At 47.4% G+C, this 19,155-nt stretch overlaps 35 non-coding genes across 35 annotated transcripts; all 35 read left to right on the forward strand.

The window, feature by feature from the left end:
• Window positions 1-453: 453 nt before the first annotated feature.
• Window positions 454-525, forward strand: TRNAP-CGG (transfer RNA proline (anticodon CGG)). The gene has a single exon. It is a non-coding gene; the product is annotated as a tRNA-Pro (tRNA).
• A 385-nt stretch (window positions 526-910) lies between these two features.
• On the forward strand, window positions 911-983 carry TRNAV-UAC (transfer RNA valine (anticodon UAC)). The gene has a single exon. It is a non-coding gene; the product is annotated as a tRNA-Val (tRNA).
• Window positions 984-1,388: 405 nt separating this feature from the next.
• On the forward strand, window positions 1,389-1,460 carry TRNAP-AGG (transfer RNA proline (anticodon AGG)). Its single transcript has one exon. It is a non-coding gene; the product is annotated as a tRNA-Pro (tRNA).
• Window positions 1,461-1,841: 381 nt separating this feature from the next.
• On the forward strand, window positions 1,842-1,914 carry TRNAV-AAC (transfer RNA valine (anticodon AAC)). Its single transcript has one exon. It is a non-coding gene; the product is annotated as a tRNA-Val (tRNA).
• A 293-nt stretch (window positions 1,915-2,207) lies between these two features.
• Window positions 2,208-2,319, forward strand: TRNAL-CAA (transfer RNA leucine (anticodon CAA)). Its single transcript has 2 exons — window positions 2,208-2,245; window positions 2,274-2,319. It is a non-coding gene; the product is annotated as a tRNA-Leu (tRNA).
• A 932-nt stretch (window positions 2,320-3,251) lies between these two features.
• TRNAP-CGG (transfer RNA proline (anticodon CGG)) lies at window positions 3,252-3,323 on the forward strand. Its single transcript has one exon. It is a non-coding gene; the product is annotated as a tRNA-Pro (tRNA).
• Window positions 3,324-3,708: 385 nt separating this feature from the next.
• Window positions 3,709-3,781, forward strand: TRNAV-UAC (transfer RNA valine (anticodon UAC)). Its single transcript has one exon. It is a non-coding gene; the product is annotated as a tRNA-Val (tRNA).
• Window positions 3,782-4,186: 405 nt separating this feature from the next.
• Window positions 4,187-4,258, forward strand: TRNAP-AGG (transfer RNA proline (anticodon AGG)). Its single transcript has one exon. It is a non-coding gene; the product is annotated as a tRNA-Pro (tRNA).
• A 385-nt stretch (window positions 4,259-4,643) lies between these two features.
• On the forward strand, window positions 4,644-4,716 carry TRNAV-AAC (transfer RNA valine (anticodon AAC)). Its single transcript has one exon. It is a non-coding gene; the product is annotated as a tRNA-Val (tRNA).
• A 292-nt stretch (window positions 4,717-5,008) lies between these two features.
• TRNAL-CAA (transfer RNA leucine (anticodon CAA)) lies at window positions 5,009-5,120 on the forward strand. The gene is made up of 2 exons: window positions 5,009-5,046; window positions 5,075-5,120. It is a non-coding gene; the product is annotated as a tRNA-Leu (tRNA).
• A 932-nt stretch (window positions 5,121-6,052) lies between these two features.
• TRNAP-CGG (transfer RNA proline (anticodon CGG)) lies at window positions 6,053-6,124 on the forward strand. The gene has a single exon. It is a non-coding gene; the product is annotated as a tRNA-Pro (tRNA).
• A 385-nt stretch (window positions 6,125-6,509) lies between these two features.
• On the forward strand, window positions 6,510-6,582 carry TRNAV-UAC (transfer RNA valine (anticodon UAC)). Its single transcript has one exon. It is a non-coding gene; the product is annotated as a tRNA-Val (tRNA).
• A 405-nt stretch (window positions 6,583-6,987) lies between these two features.
• TRNAP-AGG (transfer RNA proline (anticodon AGG)) lies at window positions 6,988-7,059 on the forward strand. The gene has a single exon. It is a non-coding gene; the product is annotated as a tRNA-Pro (tRNA).
• Window positions 7,060-7,444: 385 nt separating this feature from the next.
• Window positions 7,445-7,517, forward strand: TRNAV-AAC (transfer RNA valine (anticodon AAC)). Its single transcript has one exon. It is a non-coding gene; the product is annotated as a tRNA-Val (tRNA).
• A 293-nt stretch (window positions 7,518-7,810) lies between these two features.
• On the forward strand, window positions 7,811-7,922 carry TRNAL-CAA (transfer RNA leucine (anticodon CAA)). The gene is made up of 2 exons: window positions 7,811-7,848; window positions 7,877-7,922. It is a non-coding gene; the product is annotated as a tRNA-Leu (tRNA).
• A 932-nt stretch (window positions 7,923-8,854) lies between these two features.
• Window positions 8,855-8,926, forward strand: TRNAP-CGG (transfer RNA proline (anticodon CGG)). Its single transcript has one exon. It is a non-coding gene; the product is annotated as a tRNA-Pro (tRNA).
• Window positions 8,927-9,311: 385 nt separating this feature from the next.
• Window positions 9,312-9,384, forward strand: TRNAV-UAC (transfer RNA valine (anticodon UAC)). Its single transcript has one exon. It is a non-coding gene; the product is annotated as a tRNA-Val (tRNA).
• A 405-nt stretch (window positions 9,385-9,789) lies between these two features.
• TRNAP-AGG (transfer RNA proline (anticodon AGG)) lies at window positions 9,790-9,861 on the forward strand. The gene has a single exon. It is a non-coding gene; the product is annotated as a tRNA-Pro (tRNA).
• Window positions 9,862-10,242: 381 nt separating this feature from the next.
• Window positions 10,243-10,315, forward strand: TRNAV-AAC (transfer RNA valine (anticodon AAC)). The gene has a single exon. It is a non-coding gene; the product is annotated as a tRNA-Val (tRNA).
• A 293-nt stretch (window positions 10,316-10,608) lies between these two features.
• Window positions 10,609-10,720, forward strand: TRNAL-CAA (transfer RNA leucine (anticodon CAA)). The gene is made up of 2 exons: window positions 10,609-10,646; window positions 10,675-10,720. It is a non-coding gene; the product is annotated as a tRNA-Leu (tRNA).
• Window positions 10,721-11,652: 932 nt separating this feature from the next.
• Window positions 11,653-11,724, forward strand: TRNAP-CGG (transfer RNA proline (anticodon CGG)). The gene has a single exon. It is a non-coding gene; the product is annotated as a tRNA-Pro (tRNA).
• Window positions 11,725-12,109: 385 nt separating this feature from the next.
• Window positions 12,110-12,182, forward strand: TRNAV-UAC (transfer RNA valine (anticodon UAC)). The gene has a single exon. It is a non-coding gene; the product is annotated as a tRNA-Val (tRNA).
• Window positions 12,183-12,587: 405 nt separating this feature from the next.
• On the forward strand, window positions 12,588-12,659 carry TRNAP-AGG (transfer RNA proline (anticodon AGG)). The gene has a single exon. It is a non-coding gene; the product is annotated as a tRNA-Pro (tRNA).
• Window positions 12,660-13,044: 385 nt separating this feature from the next.
• On the forward strand, window positions 13,045-13,117 carry TRNAV-AAC (transfer RNA valine (anticodon AAC)). The gene has a single exon. It is a non-coding gene; the product is annotated as a tRNA-Val (tRNA).
• Window positions 13,118-13,409: 292 nt separating this feature from the next.
• On the forward strand, window positions 13,410-13,521 carry TRNAL-CAA (transfer RNA leucine (anticodon CAA)). Its single transcript has 2 exons — window positions 13,410-13,447; window positions 13,476-13,521. It is a non-coding gene; the product is annotated as a tRNA-Leu (tRNA).
• Window positions 13,522-14,453: 932 nt separating this feature from the next.
• Window positions 14,454-14,525, forward strand: TRNAP-CGG (transfer RNA proline (anticodon CGG)). The gene has a single exon. It is a non-coding gene; the product is annotated as a tRNA-Pro (tRNA).
• Window positions 14,526-14,910: 385 nt separating this feature from the next.
• On the forward strand, window positions 14,911-14,983 carry TRNAV-UAC (transfer RNA valine (anticodon UAC)). Its single transcript has one exon. It is a non-coding gene; the product is annotated as a tRNA-Val (tRNA).
• A 405-nt stretch (window positions 14,984-15,388) lies between these two features.
• On the forward strand, window positions 15,389-15,460 carry TRNAP-AGG (transfer RNA proline (anticodon AGG)). The gene has a single exon. It is a non-coding gene; the product is annotated as a tRNA-Pro (tRNA).
• A 385-nt stretch (window positions 15,461-15,845) lies between these two features.
• Window positions 15,846-15,918, forward strand: TRNAV-AAC (transfer RNA valine (anticodon AAC)). The gene has a single exon. It is a non-coding gene; the product is annotated as a tRNA-Val (tRNA).
• Window positions 15,919-16,211: 293 nt separating this feature from the next.
• On the forward strand, window positions 16,212-16,323 carry TRNAL-CAA (transfer RNA leucine (anticodon CAA)). Its single transcript has 2 exons — window positions 16,212-16,249; window positions 16,278-16,323. It is a non-coding gene; the product is annotated as a tRNA-Leu (tRNA).
• A 932-nt stretch (window positions 16,324-17,255) lies between these two features.
• TRNAP-CGG (transfer RNA proline (anticodon CGG)) lies at window positions 17,256-17,327 on the forward strand. The gene has a single exon. It is a non-coding gene; the product is annotated as a tRNA-Pro (tRNA).
• Window positions 17,328-17,712: 385 nt separating this feature from the next.
• Window positions 17,713-17,785, forward strand: TRNAV-UAC (transfer RNA valine (anticodon UAC)). The gene has a single exon. It is a non-coding gene; the product is annotated as a tRNA-Val (tRNA).
• Window positions 17,786-18,190: 405 nt separating this feature from the next.
• Window positions 18,191-18,262, forward strand: TRNAP-AGG (transfer RNA proline (anticodon AGG)). Its single transcript has one exon. It is a non-coding gene; the product is annotated as a tRNA-Pro (tRNA).
• A 381-nt stretch (window positions 18,263-18,643) lies between these two features.
• TRNAV-AAC (transfer RNA valine (anticodon AAC)) lies at window positions 18,644-18,716 on the forward strand. Its single transcript has one exon. It is a non-coding gene; the product is annotated as a tRNA-Val (tRNA).
• Window positions 18,717-19,009: 293 nt separating this feature from the next.
• On the forward strand, window positions 19,010-19,121 carry TRNAL-CAA (transfer RNA leucine (anticodon CAA)). Its single transcript has 2 exons — window positions 19,010-19,047; window positions 19,076-19,121. It is a non-coding gene; the product is annotated as a tRNA-Leu (tRNA).
• Window positions 19,122-19,155: the final 34 nt, after the last annotated feature.

Here is a 19,155-nt window from a genome sequence, read left to right on the forward strand (position 1 = left end):
CTCGCCCAACAATGGCCATACTGGGAAGTCAGCCACTCTGGGTCTCCCAGGTGAATGTTTCAGGCCTGTGAGCCACTCATATAAATCTCGCCTGATCGAGCCTGATCGAGCGCTGAGCGAGCGCGTTTGAATCCAAATATCAAACACCTCTTTCTCAGGCGCAAGAAATGGTGGGCCCTTCATTGCTTCTGGTGTGGAAGTCTATGGAGCAAGGGTCCAGGACTTGCAGAGGAGTACAAGTGCCAGAAAGTGCTTGCTGTTCTCATCTGTGCCTTTTTACTGCTCACTGGCCGATAGGAGATTGGCTGCCCCCTTCCTTGCTGGAGTGAAAAAACAACAACTTGAGAGAAAACATGACTTTGTGTGGCTCACTTATAGGGAGACGAGCCAAATAGCCCTGCTGTTTTCTGAAAGACGCTTCAGTAATTGTTCAAAATGTCTCCTGGCCACTCAGGCTCGTTGGTCTAGGGGTATGATTCTCGCTTCGGGTGCGAGAGGTCCCGGGTTCAAATCCCGGACGAGCCCATCCTGTGGAAGTTTTCAGGCTGCTTGTTATATAGGAGCCTTTCTTCTTTTCAATGCTATAAGACGCTGTGTATGTCGAGAAGGTTCCTTACCCTGCACGCTATTTTCCACTTTTGACATGATAAAGGAGTGCAGGACTTCCTTGCAACTGCTTTTCTGGGCTGGACCAGCAGTGTAGGAACATTACATGCAAAGAGTTTTTCTAGTGTCATTTCAGGATATGGTTTCAAAATCGCCTCTTGGGGAAAAAAGTGGTCCTCATTCCTGTCTTCCAAAGAAAGAGAGACCGGGTAAGGAGAGCCCAACTTTGAGCTTCAAGGACGTTGGCCCTTAGTCTGTGCGTTCCAACCCAATACACGCCAACAAGATTCCTGAGGTAGTGTCTGTTTCTGTAGTGTAGTGGTTATCACGTTCGCCTTACACGCGAAAAGTCCCTGGTTCGAGACCGGGCAGAAATGCAGCTTGCTGTTTTTCACAGTGTTTGCATTTACTGGCTCACTTTATAGAAAAGCTGAGATAATAGAGGCTGTCTATTCCTCACCAGCCTGACGTAGTGTGCTCCAGAGATCTCAGTGACAGCTCGAAAAGAGAAGTGACGATAGCTTGCGCCATTCGCTTGCTCGCACTTTGCTCTGTAGGGTGGGCCTACTTCATGAAAGCAAGGCATGAGAGAAGAAATGCTTCTCTTGTCCTCACCACGAGCAGACACTTAAAGCAAACAAACTGTCTGAAGGACATAGGCTTTTTAATTTCTTGTTTGATGACGGTCATGGAAAAGACAGCAATCATATTGCAGAACAGAGCAGCATGTACTGGCTAGCTGCCACTAACCCCTGGAGCCGTGTCAGAGGTGACTCTTGCGTGGCTCGTTGGTCTAGGGGTATGATTCTCGCTTAGGGTGCGAGAGGTCCCGGGTTCAAATCCCGGACGAGCCCTTTTTAGAGGTAAACATACAAACCCTACTAAAAAAGCACTATGACTATTTCTCGTTATACTGGGTGTATTGTTGCACAACATATTTCTAACCTCAGAAGAAAAATGGATCACCATGCTTTATCTGCCTACCTGCTTAGTCTCAGTGTGTCCCAGGTCATGCTTTCCCAAGCTGTACTCGCTGGCATTTAGGCATCAGATATTTGCCTGTCGATGCCTGCACAAGTGAGTTTTGAATACGTCTAATTGCAAGCATGTTGGATGATATCTCTGAGGTTTTCACACTTGTTCTGCACATTCTGAGCCGCTGCTGATACAGCAGAATAGAAGTAGGGTGAAGACTTGAGAGAAACTTTCCTCTAACAGTAGAAAGCACCAAGGTAGTTTCTGTAGTGTAGTGGTCATCACGTTCGCCTAACACGCGAAAGGTCCCCGGTTCGAGACGGGGCAGAAACACTGTGCATTGGATGCTTTTTTTGTGCACACTCTAAAACCTTATTATCTCAATGCAAGTTTAAGAAGAGGTGGTCTTTGAACACAGTGAGCCGCGAGAATTTTTTTTTACCTTTGCAGACGAAACAAAGTTATCTCCATCGATCATCTGGGGGTTGTTCTTGGGCCTATTTTTATTTTGTGTGAGCTATGTTGTATTGTTGGGGCCTTTACACCTGTGACATTTCTGTGAACGTTGTAAGTGGAAACGTTGGCAGGTGCAGACAGAAAAGTCAGAACTAAGCACACCCTGAGCCGTCAGGATGGCCGAGTGGTCTAAGGCGCCAGACTCAAGAGAGCTTGATCTTCAGTGATGCTGAGCCTTCTGGTCTCCTCATGGAGGCGTGGGTTCAAATCCCACTTCTGACAGGTCCCTTTTACACCCTTAAGTCTTCCTAATTTTTGCAGTGCATTCCCCACACACACCACAATATTTGCGGGAACCTGTAGTAAATAAAGAGAAATCCACCAGGCTGGGCCCTCAATCACAATTCCATGTATTTCTGAAAGTGACACCTCAGGCACACCTTCCATTACATTTGCAATCCATCACAGTAACTGCCTTGCTGGGTTTCGAAATAAGCAGTTGATCCCATCATTTGTTGTGAGGCTCTCCTGCCACCTTTTTGGCAGAGAAGGCACTGTCCCTGCAACAACACAGGCAGACATGTTCAACAGGGCTTCCTGGTTATGTGGGAGGAGCAGATTGCCAATGGTCCCCCCTTGAAAATTCTAATTTACATAAGGAAGACAGAGAGGTAGCTGGTAGTAGGCACTACACACGGACATTGCACTCCCTCTTGTGATTTGCAGCCAATTCTAGATTGAGGCAGGAGGAAAGGAGGAGACTCGCCCAACAATGGCCATACTGGGAAGTCAGCCACTCTGGGTCTCCCAGGTGAATGTTTCAGGCCTGTGAGCCACTCATATAAATCTCGCCTGATCGAGCCTGATCGAGCGCTGAGCGGGCGCGTTTGAATCCAAATATCAAACACCTCTTTCTCAGGCGCAAGAAATGGTGGGCCCTTCATTGCTTCTGGTGTGGAAGTCTATGGAGCAAGGGTCCAGGACTTGCAGAGGAGTACAAGTGCCAGAAAGTGCTTGCTGTTCTCATCTGTGCCTTTTTACTGCTCACTGGCCGATAGGAGATTGGCTGCCCCCTTCCTTGCTGGAGTGAAAAAACAACAACTTGAGAGAAAACATGACTTTGTGTGGCTCACTTATAGGGAGACGAGCCAAATAGCCCTGCTGTTTTCTGAAAGACGCTTCAGTAATTGTTCAAAATGTCTCCTGGCCACTCAGGCTCGTTGGTCTAGGGGTATGATTCTCGCTTCGGGTGCGAGAGGTCCCGGGTTCAAATCCCGGACGAGCCCATCCTGTGGAAGTTTTCAGGCTGCTTGTCATATAGGAGCCTTTCTTCTTTTCAATGCTATAAGACGCTGTGTATGTCGAGAAGGTTCCTTACCCTGCACGCTATTTTCCACTTTTGACATGATAAAGGAGTGCAGGACTTCCTTGCAACTGCTTTTCTGGGCTGGACCAGCAGTGTAGGAACATTACATGCAAAGAGTTTTTCTAGTGTCATTTCAGGATATGGTTTCAAAATCGCCTCTTGGGGAAAAAAGTGGTCCTCATTCCTGTCTTCCAAAGAAAGAGAGACCGGGTAAGGAGAGCCCAACTTTGAGCTTCAAGGACGTTGGCCCTTAGTCTGTGCGTTCCAACCCAATACACGCCAACAAGATTCCTGAGGTAGTGTCTGTTTCTGTAGTGTAGTGGTTATCACGTTCGCCTTACACGCGAAAGGTCCCTGGTTCGAGACCGGGCAGAAATGCAGCTTGCTGTTTTTCACAGTGTTTGCATTTACTGGCTCACTTTATAGAAAAGCTGAGATAATAGAGGCTGTCTATTCCTCACCAGCCTGACGTAGTGTGCTCCAGAGATCTCAGTGACAGCTCGAAAAGAGAAGTGACGATAGCTTGCGCCATTCGCTTGCTCGCACTTTGCTCTGTAGGGTGGGCCTACTTCATGAAAGCAAGGCATGAGAGAAGAAATGCTTCTCTTGTCCTCACCACGAGCAGACACTTAAAGCAAACAAACTGTCTGAAGGACAGAGGCTTTTTAATTTCTTGTTTGATGACGGTCATGGAAAAGACAGCAATCATATTGCAGAACAGAGCAGCATGTACTGGCTAGCTGCCACTAACCCCTGGAGCCGTGTCAGAGGTGACTCTTGCGTGGCTCGTTGGTCTAGGGGTATGATTCTCGCTTAGGGTGCGAGAGGTCCCGGGTTCAAATCCCGGACGAGCCCTTTTTAGAGGTAAACATACAAACCCTACTAAAAAAGCACTATGCCTGACTATTTCTCGTTATACTGGGTGCATTGTTGCACAACATATTTCTAACCTCAGAAGAAAAATGGATCACCATGCTTTATCTGCCTACCTGCTTAGTCTCAGTGTGTCCCAGGTGATGCTTTCCCAAGCTGTACTCGCTGGCATTTAGGCATCAGATATTTGCCTGTCGATGCCTGCACAAGTGAGTTTTGAATACGTCTAATTGCAAGCATGTTGGATGATATCTCTGAGGTTTTCACACTTGTTCTGCACATTCTGAGCCGCTGCTGATACAGCAGAATAGAAGTAGGGTGAAGACTTGAGAGAAACTTTCCTCTAACAGTAGAAAGCACCAAGGTAGTTTCTGTAGTGTAGTGGTCATCACGTTCGCCTAACACGCGAAAGGTCCCCGGTTCGAGACGGGGCAGAAACACTGTGCATTGGATGCTTTTTTTGTGCACACTCTAAAACCTTATTATCTCAATGCAAGTTTAAGAAGAGGTGGTCTTTGAACACGGTGAGCCGCGAGAATTTTTTTTACCTTTGCAGACGAAACAAAGTTATCTCCATCGATCATCTGGGGGTTGTTCTTGGGCCTATTTTTATTTTGTGTGAGCTATGTTGTATTGTTGGGGCCTTTACACCTGTGACATTTCTGTGAACGTTGTAAGTGGAAACGTTGGCAGGTGCAGACAGAAAAGTCAGAACTAAGCACACCCTGAGCCGTCAGGATGGCCGAGTGGTCTAAGGCGCCAGACTCAAGAGAGCTTGATCTTCAGTGATGCTGAGCCTTCTGGTCTCCTCATGGAGGCGTGGGTTCAAATCCCACTTCTGACAGGTCCCTTTTACACCCTTAAGTCTTCCTAATTTTTGCAGTGCATTCCCCACACACACCACAATATTTGCGGGAACCTGTAGTAAATAAAGAGAAATCCACCAGGCTGGGCCCTCAATCACAATTCCATGTATTTCTGAAAGTGACACCGCAGGCACACCTTCCATTACATTTGCAATCCATCACAGTAACTGCCTTGCTGGGTTTCGAAATAAGCAGTTGATCCCATCATTTGTTGTGAGGCTCTCCTGCCACCTTTTGGGCAGAGAAGGCACTGTCCCTGCAACAACACAGGCAGACATGTTCAACAGGGCTTCCTGGTTATGTGGGAGGAGCAGATTGCCAATGGTCCCCCCTTGAAAATTCTAATTTACATAAGGAAGACAAAGAGGTAGCTGGTAGTAGGCACTACACACGGACATTGCACTCCCTCTTGTGATTTGCAGCCAATTCTAGATTGAGGCAGGAGGAAAGGAGGAGACTCGCCCAACAATGGCCATACTGGGAAGTCAGCCACTCTGGGTCTCCCAGGTGAATGTTTCAGGCCTGTGAGCCACTCATATAAATCTCGCCTGATCGAGCCTGATCGAGCGCTGAGCGAGCGCGTTTGAATCCAAATATCAAACACCTCTTTCTCAGGCGCAAGAAATGGTGGGCCCTTCATTGCTTCTGGTGTGGAAGTCTATGGAGCAAGGGTCCAGGACTTGCAGAGGAGTACAAGTGCCAGAAAGTGCTTGCTGTTCTCATCTGTGCCTTTTTACTGCTCACTGGCCGATAGGAGATTGGCTGCCCCCTTCCTTGCTGGAGTGAAAAAACAACAACTTGAGAGAAAACATGACTTTGTGTGGCTCACTTATAGGGAGACGAGCCAAATAGCCCTGCTGTTTTCTGAAAGACGCTTCAGTAATTGTTCAAAATGTCTCCTGGCCACTCAGGCTCGTTGGTCTAGGGGTATGATTCTCGCTTCGGGTGCGAGAGGTCCCGGGTTCAAATCCCGGACGAGCCCATCCTGTGGAAGTTTTCAGGCTGCTTGTCATATAGGAGCCTTTCTTCTTTTCAATGCTATAAGACGCTGTGTATGTCGAGAAGGTTCCTTACCCTGCACGCTATTTTCCACTTTTGACATGATAAAGGAGTGCAGGACTTCCTTGCAACTGCTTTTCTGGGCTGGACCAGCAGTGTAGGAACATTACATGCAAAGAGTTTTTCTAGTGTCATTTCAGGATATGGTTTCAAAATCGCCTCTTGGGGAAAAAAGTGGTCCTCATTCCTGTCTTCCAAAGAAAGAGAGACCGGGTAAGGAGAGCCCAACTTTGAGCTTCAAGGACGTTGGCCCTTAGTCTGTGCGTTCCAACCCAATACACGCCAACAAGATTCCTGAGGTAGTGTCTGTTTCTGTAGTGTAGTGGTTATCACGTTCGCCTTACACGCGAAAGGTCCCTGGTTCGAGACCGGGCAGAAATGCAGCTTGCTGTTTTTCACAGTGTTTGCATTTACTGGCTCACTTTATAGAAAAGCTGAGATAATAGAGGCTGTCTATTCCTCACCAGCCTGACGTAGTGTGCTCCAGAGATCTCAGTGACAGCTCGAAAAGAGAAGTGACGATAGCTTGCGCCATTCGCTTGCTCGCACTTTGCTCTGTAGGGTGGGCCTACTTCATGAAAGCAAGGCATGAGAGAAGAAATGCTTCTCTTGTCCTCACCACGAGCAGACACTTAAAGCAAACAAACTGTCTGAAGGACAGAGGCTTTTTAATTTCTTGTTTGATGACGGTCATGGAAAAGACAGCAATCATATTGCAGAACAGAGCAGCATGTACTGGCTAGCTGCCACTAACCCCTGGAGCCGTGTCAGAGGTGACTCTTGCGTGGCTCGTTGGTCTAGGGGTATGATTCTCGCTTAGGGTGCGAGAGGTCCCGGGTTCAAATCCCGGACGAGCCCTTTTTAGAGGTAAACATACAAACCCTACTAAAAAAGCACTATGCCTGACTATTTCTCGTTATACTGGGTGCATTGTTGCACAACATATTTCTAACCTCAGAAGAAAAATGGATCACCATGCTTTATCTGCCTACCTGCTTAGTCTCAGTGTGTCCCAGGTGATGCTTTCCCAAGCTGTACTCGCTGGCATTTAGGCATCAAATATTTGCCTGTCGATGCCTGCACAAGTGAGTTTTGAATACGTCTAATTGCAAGCATGTTGGATGATATCTCTGAGGTTTTCACACTTGTTCTGCATATTCTGAGCCGCTGCTGATACAGCAGAATAGAAGTAGGGTGAAGACTTGAGAGAAACTTTCCTCTAACAGTAGAAAGCACCAAGGTAGTTTCTGTAGTGTAATGGTCATCACGTTCACCTAACACGCGAAAGGTCCCCGGTTCGAGACGGGGCAGAAACACTGTGCATTGGATGCTTTTTTTGTGCACACTCTAAAACCTTATTATCTCAATGCAAGTTTAAGAAGAGGTGGTCTTTGAACACGGTGAGCCGCGAGAATTTTTTTTTACCTTTGCAGACGAAACAAAGTTATCTCCATCGATCATCTGGGGGTTGTTCTTGGGCCTATTTTTATTTTGTGTGAGCTATGTTGTATTGTTGGGGCCTTTACACCTGTGACATTTCTGTGAACGTTGTAAGTGGAAACGTTGGCAGGTGCAGACAGAAAAGTCAGAACTAAGCACACCCTGAGCCGTCAGGATGGCCGAGTGGTCTAAGGCGCCAGACTCAAGAGAGCTTGATCTTCAGTGATGCTGAGCCTTCTGGTCTCCTCATGGAGGCGTGGGTTCAAATCCCACTTCTGACAGGTCCCTTTTACACCCTTAAGTCTTCCTAATTTTTGCAGTGCATTCCCCACACACACCACAATATTTGCGGGAACCTGTAGTAAATAAAGAGAAATCCACCAGGCTGGGCCCTCAATCACAATTCCATGTATTTCTGAAAGTGACACCGCAGGCACACCTTCCATTACATTTGCAATCCATCACAGTAACTGCCTTGCTGGGTTTCGAAATAAGCAGTTGATCCCATCATTTGTTGTGAGGCTCTCCTGCCACCTTTTGGGCAGAGAAGGCACTGTCCCTGCAACAACACAGGCAGACATGTTCAACAGGGCTTCCTGGTTATGTGGGAGGAGCAGATTGCCAATGGTCCCCCCTTGAAAATTCTAATTTACATAAGGAAGACAGAGAGGTAGCTGGTAGTAGGCACTACACACGGACATTGCACTCCCTCTTGTGATTTGCAGCCAATTCTAGATTGAGGCAGGAGGAAAGGAGGAGACTCGCCCAACAATGGCCATACTGGGAAGTCAGCCACTCTGGGTCTCCCAGGTGAATGTTTCAGGCCTGTGAGCCACTCATATAAATCTCGCCTGATCGAGCCTGATCGAGCGCTGAGCGAGCGCGTTTGAATCCAAATATCAAACACCTCTTTCTCAGGCGCAAGAAATGGTGGGCCCTTCATTGCTTCTGGTGTGGAAGTCTATGGAGCAAGGGTCCAGGACTTGCAGAGGAGTACAAGTGCCAGAAAGTGCTTGCTGTTCTCATCTGTGCCTTTTTACTGCTCACTGGCCGATAGGAGATTGGCTGCCCCCTTCCTTGCTGGAGTGAAAAAACAACAACTTGAGAGAAAACATGACTTTGTGTGGCTCACTTATAGGGAGACGAGCCAAATAGCCCTGCTGTTTTCTGAAAGACGCTTCAGTAATTGTTCAAAATGTCTCCTGGCCACTCAGGCTCGTTGGTCTAGGGGTATGATTCTCGCTTCGGGTGCGAGAGGTCCCGGGTTCAAATCCCGGACGAGCCCATCCTGTGGAAGTTTTCAGGCTGCTTGTTATATAGGAGCCTTTCTTCTTTTCAATGCTATAAGACGCTGTGTATGTCGAGAAGGTTCCTTACCCTGCACGCTATTTTCCACTTTTGACATGATAAAGGAGTGCAGGACTTCCTTGCAACTGCTTTTCTGGGCTGGACCAGCAGTGTAGGAACATTACATGCAAAGAGTTTTTCTAGTGTCATTTCAGGATATGGTTTCAAAATCGCCTCTTGGGGAAAAAAGTGGTCCTCATTCCTGTCTTCCAAAGAAAGAGAGACCGGGTAAGGAGAGCCCAACTTTGAGCTTCAAGGACGTTGGCCCTTAGTCTGTGCGTTCCAACCCAATACACGCCAACAAGATTCCTGAGGTAGTGTCTGTTTCTGTAGTGTAGTGGTTATCACGTTCGCCTTACACGCGAAAAGTCCCTGGTTCGAGACCGGGCAGAAATGCAGCTTGCTGTTTTTCACAGTGTTTGCATTTACTGGCTCACTTTATAGAAAAGCTGAGATAATAGAGGCTGTCTATTCCTCACCAGCCTGACGTAGTGTGCTCCAGAGATCTCAGTGACAGCTCGAAAAGAGAAGTGACGATAGCTTGCGCCATTCGCTTGCTCGCACTTTGCTCTGTAGGGTGGGCCTACTTCATGAAAGCAAGGCATGAGAGAAGAAATGCTTCTCTTGTCCTCACCACGAGCAGACACTTAAAGCAAACAAACTGTCTGAAGGACATAGGCTTTTTAATTTCTTGTTTGATGACGGTCATGGAAAAGACAGCAATCATATTGCAGAACAGAGCAGCATGTACTGGCTAGCTGCCACTAACCCCTGGAGCCGTGTCAGAGGTGACTCTTGCGTGGCTCGTTGGTCTAGGGGTATGATTCTCGCTTAGGGTGCGAGAGGTCCCGGGTTCAAATCCCGGACGAGCCCTTTTTAGAGGTAAACATACAAACCCTACTAAAAAAGCACTATGACTATTTCTCGTTATACTGGGTGCATTGTTGCACAACATATTTCTAACCTCAGAAGAAAAATGGATCACCATGCTTTATCTGCCTACCTGCTTAGTCTCAGTGTGTCCCAGGTCATGCTTTCCCAAGCTGTACTCGCTGGCATTTAGGCATCAGATATTTGCCTGTCGATGCCTGCACAAGTGAGTTTTGAATACGTCTAATTGCAAGCATGTTGGATGATATCTCTGAGGTTTTCACACTTGTTCTGCACATTCTGAGCCGCTGCTGATACAGCAGAATAGAAGTAGGGTGAAGACTTGAGAGAAACTTTCCTCTAACAGTAGAAAGCACCAAGGTAGTTTCTGTAGTGTAGTGGTCATCACGTTCGCCTAACACGCGAAAGGTCCCCGGTTCGAGACGGGGCAGAAACACTGTGCATTGGATGCTTTTTTTGTGCACACTCTAAAACCTTATTATCTCAATGCAAGTTTAAGAAGAGGTGGTCTTTGAACACAGTGAGCCGCGAGAATTTTTTTTTACCTTTGCAGACGAAACAAAGTTATCTCCATCGATCATCTGGGGGTTGTTCTTGGGCCTATTTTTATTTTGTGTGAGCTATGTTGTATTGTTGGGGCCTTTACACCTGTGACATTTCTGTGAACGTTGTAAGTGGAAACGTTGGCAGGTGCAGACAGAAAAGTCAGAACTAAGCACACCCTGAGCCGTCAGGATGGCCGAGTGGTCTAAGGCGCCAGACTCAAGAGAGCTTGATCTTCAGTGATGCTGAGCCTTCTGGTCTCCTCATGGAGGCGTGGGTTCAAATCCCACTTCTGACAGGTCCCTTTTACACCCTTAAGTCTTCCTAATTTTTGCAGTGCATTCCCCACACACACCACAATATTTGCGGGAACCTGTAGTAAATAAAGAGAAATCCACCAGGCTGGGCCCTCAATCACAATTCCATGTATTTCTGAAAGTGACACCTCAGGCACACCTTCCATTACATTTGCAATCCATCACAGTAACTGCCTTGCTGGGTTTCGAAATAAGCAGTTGATCCCATCATTTGTTGTGAGGCTCTCCTGCCACCTTTTTGGCAGAGAAGGCACTGTCCCTGCAACAACACAGGCAGACATGTTCAACAGGGCTTCCTGGTTATGTGGGAGGAGCAGATTGCCAATGGTCCCCCCTTGAAAATTCTAATTTACATAAGGAAGACAGAGAGGTAGCTGGTAGTAGGCACTACACACGGACATTGCACTCCCTCTTGTGATTTGCAGCCAATTCTAGATTGAGGCAGGAGGAAAGGAGGAGACTCGCCCAACAATGGCCATACTGGGAAGTCAGCCACTCTGGGTCTCCCAGGTGAATGTTTCAGGCCTGTGAGCCACTCATATAAATCTCGCCTGATCGAGCCTGATCGAGCGCTGAGCGGGCGCGTTTGAATCCAAATATCAAACACCTCTTTCTCAGGCGCAAGAAATGGTGGGCCCTTCATTGCTTCTGGTGTGGAAGTCTATGGAGCAAGGGTCCAGGACTTGCAGAGGAGTACAAGTGCCAGAAAGTGCTTGCTGTTCTCATCTGTGCCTTTTTACTGCTCACTGGCCGATAGGAGATTGGCTGCCCCCTTCCTTGCTGGAGTGAAAAAACAACAACTTGAGAGAAAACATGACTTTGTGTGGCTCACTTATAGGGAGACGAGCCAAATAGCCCTGCTGTTTTCTGAAAGACGCTTCAGTAATTGTTCAAAATGTCTCCTGGCCACTCAGGCTCGTTGGTCTAGGGGTATGATTCTCGCTTCGGGTGCGAGAGGTCCCGGGTTCAAATCCCGGACGAGCCCATCCTGTGGAAGTTTTCAGGCTGCTTGTCATATAGGAGCCTTTCTTCTTTTCAATGCTATAAGACGCTGTGTATGTCGAGAAGGTTCCTTACCCTGCACGCTATTTTCCACTTTTGACATGATAAAGGAGTGCAGGACTTCCTTGCAACTGCTTTTCTGGGCTGGACCAGCAGTGTAGGAACATTACATGCAAAGAGTTTTTCTAGTGTCATTTCAGGATATGGTTTCAAAATCGCCTCTTGGGGAAAAAAGTGGTCCTCATTCCTGTCTTCCAAAGAAAGAGAGACCGGGTAAGGAGAGCCCAACTTTGAGCTTCAAGGACGTTGGCCCTTAGTCTGTGCGTTCCAACCCAATACACGCCAACAAGATTCCTGAGGTAGTGTCTGTTTCTGTAGTGTAGTGGTTATCACGTTCGCCTTACACGCGAAAGGTCCCTGGTTCGAGACCGGGCAGAAATGCAGCTTGCTGTTTTTCACAGTGTTTGCATTTACTGGCTCACTTTATAGAAAAGCTGAGATAATAGAGGCTGTCTATTCCTCACCAGCCTGACGTAGTGTGCTCCAGAGATCTCAGTGACAGCTCGAAAAGAGAAGTGACGATAGCTTGCGCCATTCGCTTGCTCGCACTTTGCTCTGTAGGGTGGGCCTACTTCATGAAAGCAAGGCATGAGAGAAGAAATGCTTCTCTTGTCCTCACCACGAGCAGACACTTAAAGCAAACAAACTGTCTGAAGGACAGAGGCTTTTTAATTTCTTGTTTGATGACGGTCATGGAAAAGACAGCAATCATATTGCAGAACAGAGCAGCATGTACTGGCTAGCTGCCACTAACCCCTGGAGCCGTGTCAGAGGTGACTCTTGCGTGGCTCGTTGGTCTAGGGGTATGATTCTCGCTTAGGGTGCGAGAGGTCCCGGGTTCAAATCCCGGACGAGCCCTTTTTAGAGGTAAACATACAAACCCTACTAAAAAAGCACTATGCCTGACTATTTCTCGTTATACTGGGTGCATTGTTGCACAACATATTTCTAACCTCAGAAGAAAAATGGATCACCATGCTTTATCTGCCTACCTGCTTAGTCTCAGTGTGTCCCAGGTGATGCTTTCCCAAGCTGTACTCGCTGGCATTTAGGCATCAGATATTTGCCTGTCGATGCCTGCACAAGTGAGTTTTGAATACGTCTAATTGCAAGCATGTTGGATGATATCTCTGAGGTTTTCACACTTGTTCTGCACATTCTGAGCCGCTGCTGATACAGCAGAATAGAAGTAGGGTGAAGACTTGAGAGAAACTTTCCTCTAACAGTAGAAAGCACCAAGGTAGTTTCTGTAGTGTAGTGGTCATCACGTTCGCCTAACACGCGAAAGGTCCCCGGTTCGAGACGGGGCAGAAACACTGTGCATTGGATGCTTTTTTTGTGCACACTCTAAAACCTTATTATCTCAATGCAAGTTTAAGAAGAGGTGGTCTTTGAACACGGTGAGCCGCGAGAATTTTTTTTACCTTTGCAGACGAAACAAAGTTATCTCCATCGATCATCTGGGGGTTGTTCTTGGGCCTATTTTTATTTTGTGTGAGCTATGTTGTATTGTTGGGGCCTTTACACCTGTGACATTTCTGTGAACGTTGTAAGTGGAAACGTTGGCAGGTGCAGACAGAAAAGTCAGAACTAAGCACACCCTGAGCCGTCAGGATGGCCGAGTGGTCTAAGGCGCCAGACTCAAGAGAGCTTGATCTTCAGTGATGCTGAGCCTTCTGGTCTCCTCATGGAGGCGTGGGTTCAAATCCCACTTCTGACAGGTCCCTTTTACACCCTTAAGTCTTCCTAATTTTTGCAGTGCATTCCCCACACACACCACAATATTTGCGGGAACCTGTAGTAAATAAAGAGAAATCCACCAGGCTGGGCCCTCAATCACAATTCCATGTATTTCTGAAAGTGACACCGCAGGCACACCTTCCATTACATTTGCAATCCATCACAGTAACTGCCTTGCTGGGTTTCGAAATAAGCAGTTGATCCCATCATTTGTTGTGAGGCTCTCCTGCCACCTTTTGGGCAGAGAAGGCACTGTCCCTGCAACAACACAGGCAGACATGTTCAACAGGGCTTCCTGGTTATGTGGGAGGAGCAGATTGCCAATGGTCCCCCCTTGAAAATTCTAATTTACATAAGGAAGACAAAGAGGTAGCTGGTAGTAGGCACTACACACGGACATTGCACTCCCTCTTGTGATTTGCAGCCAATTCTAGATTGAGGCAGGAGGAAAGGAGGAGACTCGCCCAACAATGGCCATACTGGGAAGTCAGCCACTCTGGGTCTCCCAGGTGAATGTTTCAGGCCTGTGAGCCACTCATATAAATCTCGCCTGATCGAGCCTGATCGAGCGCTGAGCGAGCGCGTTTGAATCCAAATATCAAACACCTCTTTCTCAGGCGCAAGAAATGGTGGGCCCTTCATTGCTTCTGGTGTGGAAGTCTATGGAGCAAGGGTCCAGGACTTGCAGAGGAGTACAAGTGCCAGAAAGTGCTTGCTGTTCTCATCTGTGCCTTTTTACTGCTCACTGGCCGATAGGAGATTGGCTGCCCCCTTCCTTGCTGGAGTGAAAAAACAACAACTTGAGAGAAAACATGACTTTGTGTGGCTCACTTATAGGGAGACGAGCCAAATAGCCCTGCTGTTTTCTGAAAGACACTTCAGTAATTGTTCAAAATGTCTCCTGGCCACTCAGGCTCGTTGGTCTAGGGGTATGATTCTCGCTTCGGGTGCGAGAGGTCCCGGGTTCAAATCCCGGACGAGCCCATCCTGTGGAAGTTTTCAGGCTGCTTGTCATATAGGAGCCTTTCTTCTTTTCAATGCTATAAGACGCTGTGTATGTCGAGAAGGTTCCTTACCCTGCACGCTATTTTCCACTTTTGACATGATAAAGGAGTGCAGGACTTCCTTGCAACTGCTTTTCTGGGCTGGACCAGCAGTGTAGGAACATTACATGCAAAGAGTTTTTCTAGTGTCATTTCAGGATATGGTTTCAAAATCGCCTCTTGGGGAAAAAAGTGGTCCTCATTCCTGTCTTCCAAAGAAAGAGAGACCGGGTAAGGAGAGCCCAACTTTGAGCTTCAAGGACGTTGGCCCTTAGTCTGTGCGTTCCAACCCAATACACGCCAACAAGATTCCTGAGGTAGTGTCTGTTTCTGTAGTGTAGTGGTTATCACGTTCGCCTTACACGCGAAAGGTCCCTGGTTCGAGACCGGGCAGAAATGCAGCTTGCTGTTTTTCACAGTGTTTGCATTTACTGGCTCACTTTATAGAAAAGCTGAGATAATAGAGGCTGTCTATTCCTCACCAGCCTGACGTAGTGTGCTCCAGAGATCTCAGTGACAGCTCGAAAAGAGAAGTGACGATAGCTTGCGCCATTCGCTTGCTCGCACTTTGCTCTGTAGGGTGGGCCTACTTCATGAAAGCAAGGCATGAGAGAAGAAATGCTTCTCTTGTCCTCACCACGAGCAGACACTTAAAGCAAACAAACTGTCTGAAGGACAGAGGCTTTTTAATTTCTTGTTTGATGACGGTCATGGAAAAGACAGCAATCATATTGCAGAACAGAGCAGCATGTACTGGCTAGCTGCCACTAACCCCTGGAGCCGTGTCAGAGGTGACTCTTGCGTGGCTCGTTGGTCTAGGGGTATGATTCTCGCTTAGGGTGCGAGAGGTCCCGGGTTCAAATCCCGGACGAGCCCTTTTTAGAGGTAAACATACAAACCCTACTAAAAAAGCACTATGCCTGACTATTTCTCGTTATACTGGGTGCATTGTTGCACAACATATTTCTAACCTCAGAAGAAAAATGGATCACCATGCTTTATCTGCCTACCTGCTTAGTCTCAGTGTGTCCCAGGTGATGCTTTCCCAAGCTGTACTCGCTGGCATTTAGGCATCAAATATTTGCCTGTCGATGCCTGCACAAGTGAGTTTTGAATACGTCTAATTGCAAGCATGTTGGATGATATCTCTGAGGTTTTCACACTTGTTCTGCACATTCTGAGCCGCTGCTGATACAGCAGAATAGAAGTAGGGTGAAGACTTGAGAGAAACTTTCCTCTAACAGTAGAAAGCACCAAGGTAGTTTCTGTAGTGTAGTGGTCATCACGTTCGCCTAACACGCGAAAGGTCCCCGGTTCGAGACGGGGCAGAAACACTGTGCATTGGATGCTTTTTTTGTGCACACTCTAAAACCTTATTATCTCAATGCAAGTTTAAGAAGAGGTGGTCTTTGAACACGGTGAGCCGCGAGAATTTTTTTTTACCTTTGCAGACGAAACAAAGTTATCTCCATCGATCATCTGGGGGTTGTTCTTGGGCCTATTTTTATTTTGTGTGAGCTATGTTGTATTGTTGGGGCCTTTACACCTGTGACATTTCTGTGAACGTTGTAAGTGGAAACGTTGGCAGGTGCAGACAGAAAAGTCAGAACTAAGCACACCCTGAGCCGTCAGGATGGCCGAGTGGTCTAAGGCGCCAGACTCAAGAGAGCTTGATCTTCAGTGATGCTGAGCCTTCTGGTCTCCTCATGGAGGCGTGGGTTCAAATCCCACTTCTGACAGGTCCCTTTTACACCCTTAAGTCTTCCTAATTTTTGCAGTGCATTCCCCACACACACCACAATATTTGCGGGAACCTGTAGTAAATAAAGAGAAATCCACCAGGCTGGGCCCTCAATCACAATTCCATGTATTTCTGAAAGTGACACCGCAGGCACACCTTCCATTACATTTGCAATCCATCACAGTAACTGCCTTGCTGGGTTTCGAAATAAGCAGTTGATCCCATCATTTGTTGTGAGGCTCTCCTGCCACCTTTTGGGCAGAGAAGGCACTGTCCCTGCAACAACACAGGCAGACATGTTCAACAGGGCTTCCTGGTTATGTGGGAGGAGCAGATTGCCAATGGTCCCCCCTTGAAAATTCTAATTTACATAAGGAAGACAGAGAGGTAGCTGGTAGTAGGCACTACACACGGACATTGCACTCCCTCTTGTGATTTGCAGCCAATTCTAGATTGAGGCAGGAGGAAAGGAGGAGACTCGCCCAACAATGGCCATACTGGGAAGTCAGCCACTCTGGGTCTCCCAGGTGAATGTTTCAGGCCTGTGAGCCACTCATATAAATCTCGCCTGATCGAGCCTGATCGAGCGCTGAGCGAGCGCGTTTGAATCCAAATATCAAACACCTCTTTCTCAGGCGCAAGAAATGGTGGGCCCTTCATTGCTTCTGGTGTGGAAGTCTATGGAGCAAGGGTCCAGGACTTGCAGAGGAGTACAAGTGCCAGAAAGTGCTTGCTGTTCTCATCTGTGCCTTTTTACTGCTCACTGGCCGATAGGAGATTGGCTGCCCCCTTCCTTGCTGGAGTGAAAAAACAACAACTTGAGAGAAAACATGACTTTGTGTGGCTCACTTATAGGGAGACGAGCCAAATAGCCCTGCTGTTTTCTGAAAGACGCTTCAGTAATTGTTCAAAATGTCTCCTGGCCACTCAGGCTCGTTGGTCTAGGGGTATGATTCTCGCTTCGGGTGCGAGAGGTCCCGGGTTCAAATCCCGGACGAGCCCATCCTGTGGAAGTTTTCAGGCTGCTTGTTATATAGGAGCCTTTCTTCTTTTCAATGCTATAAGACGCTGTGTATGTCGAGAAGGTTCCTTACCCTGCACGCTATTTTCCACTTTTGACATGATAAAGGAGTGCAGGACTTCCTTGCAACTGCTTTTCTGGGCTGGACCAGCAGTGTAGGAACATTACATGCAAAGAGTTTTTCTAGTGTCATTTCAGGATATGGTTTCAAAATCGCCTCTTGGGGAAAAAAGTGGTCCTCATTCCTGTCTTCCAAAGAAAGAGAGACCGGGTAAGGAGAGCCCAACTTTGAGCTTCAAGGACGTTGGCCCTTAGTCTGTGCGTTCCAACCCAATACACGCCAACAAGATTCCTGAGGTAGTGTCTGTTTCTGTAGTGTAGTGGTTATCACGTTCGCCTTACACGCGAAAAGTCCCTGGTTCGAGACCGGGCAGAAATGCAGCTTGCTGTTTTTCACAGTGTTTGCATTTACTGGCTCACTTTATAGAAAAGCTGAGATAATAGAGGCTGTCTATTCCTCACCAGCCTGACGTAGTGTGCTCCAGAGATCTCAGTGACAGCTCGAAAAGAGAAGTGACGATAGCTTGCGCCATTCGCTTGCTCGCACTTTGCTCTGTAGGGTGGGCCTACTTCATGAAAGCAAGGCATGAGAGAAGAAATGCTTCTCTTGTCCTCACCACGAGCAGACACTTAAAGCAAACAAACTGTCTGAAGGACATAGGCTTTTTAATTTCTTGTTTGATGACGGTCATGGAAAAGACAGCAATCATATTGCAGAACAGAGCAGCATGTACTGGCTAGCTGCCACTAACCCCTGGAGCCGTGTCAGAGGTGACTCTTGCGTGGCTCGTTGGTCTAGGGGTATGATTCTCGCTTAGGGTGCGAGAGGTCCCGGGTTCAAATCCCGGACGAGCCCTTTTTAGAGGTAAACATACAAACCCTACTAAAAAAGCACTATGACTATTTCTCGTTATACTGGGTGCATTGTTGCACAACATATTTCTAACCTCAGAAGAAAAATGGATCACCATGCTTTATCTGCCTACCTGCTTAGTCTCAGTGTGTCCCAGGTCATGCTTTCCCAAGCTGTACTCGCTGGCATTTAGGCATCAGATATTTGCCTGTCGATGCCTGCACAAGTGAGTTTTGAATACGTCTAATTGCAAGCATGTTGGATGATATCTCTGAGGTTTTCACACTTGTTCTGCACATTCTGAGCCGCTGCTGATACAGCAGAATAGAAGTAGGGTGAAGACTTGAGAGAAACTTTCCTCTAACAGTAGAAAGCACCAAGGTAGTTTCTGTAGTGTAGTGGTCATCACGTTCGCCTAACACGCGAAAGGTCCCCGGTTCGAGACGGGGCAGAAACACTGTGCATTGGATGCTTTTTTTGTGCACACTCTAAAACCTTATTATCTCAATGCAAGTTTAAGAAGAGGTGGTCTTTGAACACAGTGAGCCACGAGAATTTTTTTTTACCTTTGCAGACGAAACAAAGTTATCTCCATCGATCATCTGGGGGTTGTTCTTGGGCCTATTTTTATTTTGTGTGAGCTATGTTGTATTGTTGGGGCCTTTACACCTGTGACATTTCTGTGAACGTTGTAAGTGGAAACGTTGGCAGGTGCAGACAGAAAAGTCAGAACTAAGCACACCCTGAGCCGTCAGGATGGCCGAGTGGTCTAAGGCGCCAGACTCAAGAGAGCTTGATCTTCAGTGATGCTGAGCCTTCTGGTCTCCTCATGGAGGCGTGGGTTCAAATCCCACTTCTGACAGGTCCCTTTTACACCCTTAAGTCTTCCTAATTTT

Source organism: Lissotriton vulgaris, chromosome 10 (assembly GCF_964263255.1).
Source record: "Lissotriton vulgaris chromosome 10, aLisVul1.2, whole genome shotgun sequence".
In the NCBI taxonomy this organism is placed as follows: domain Eukaryota; kingdom Metazoa; phylum Chordata; class Amphibia; order Caudata; family Salamandridae; genus Lissotriton; species Lissotriton vulgaris.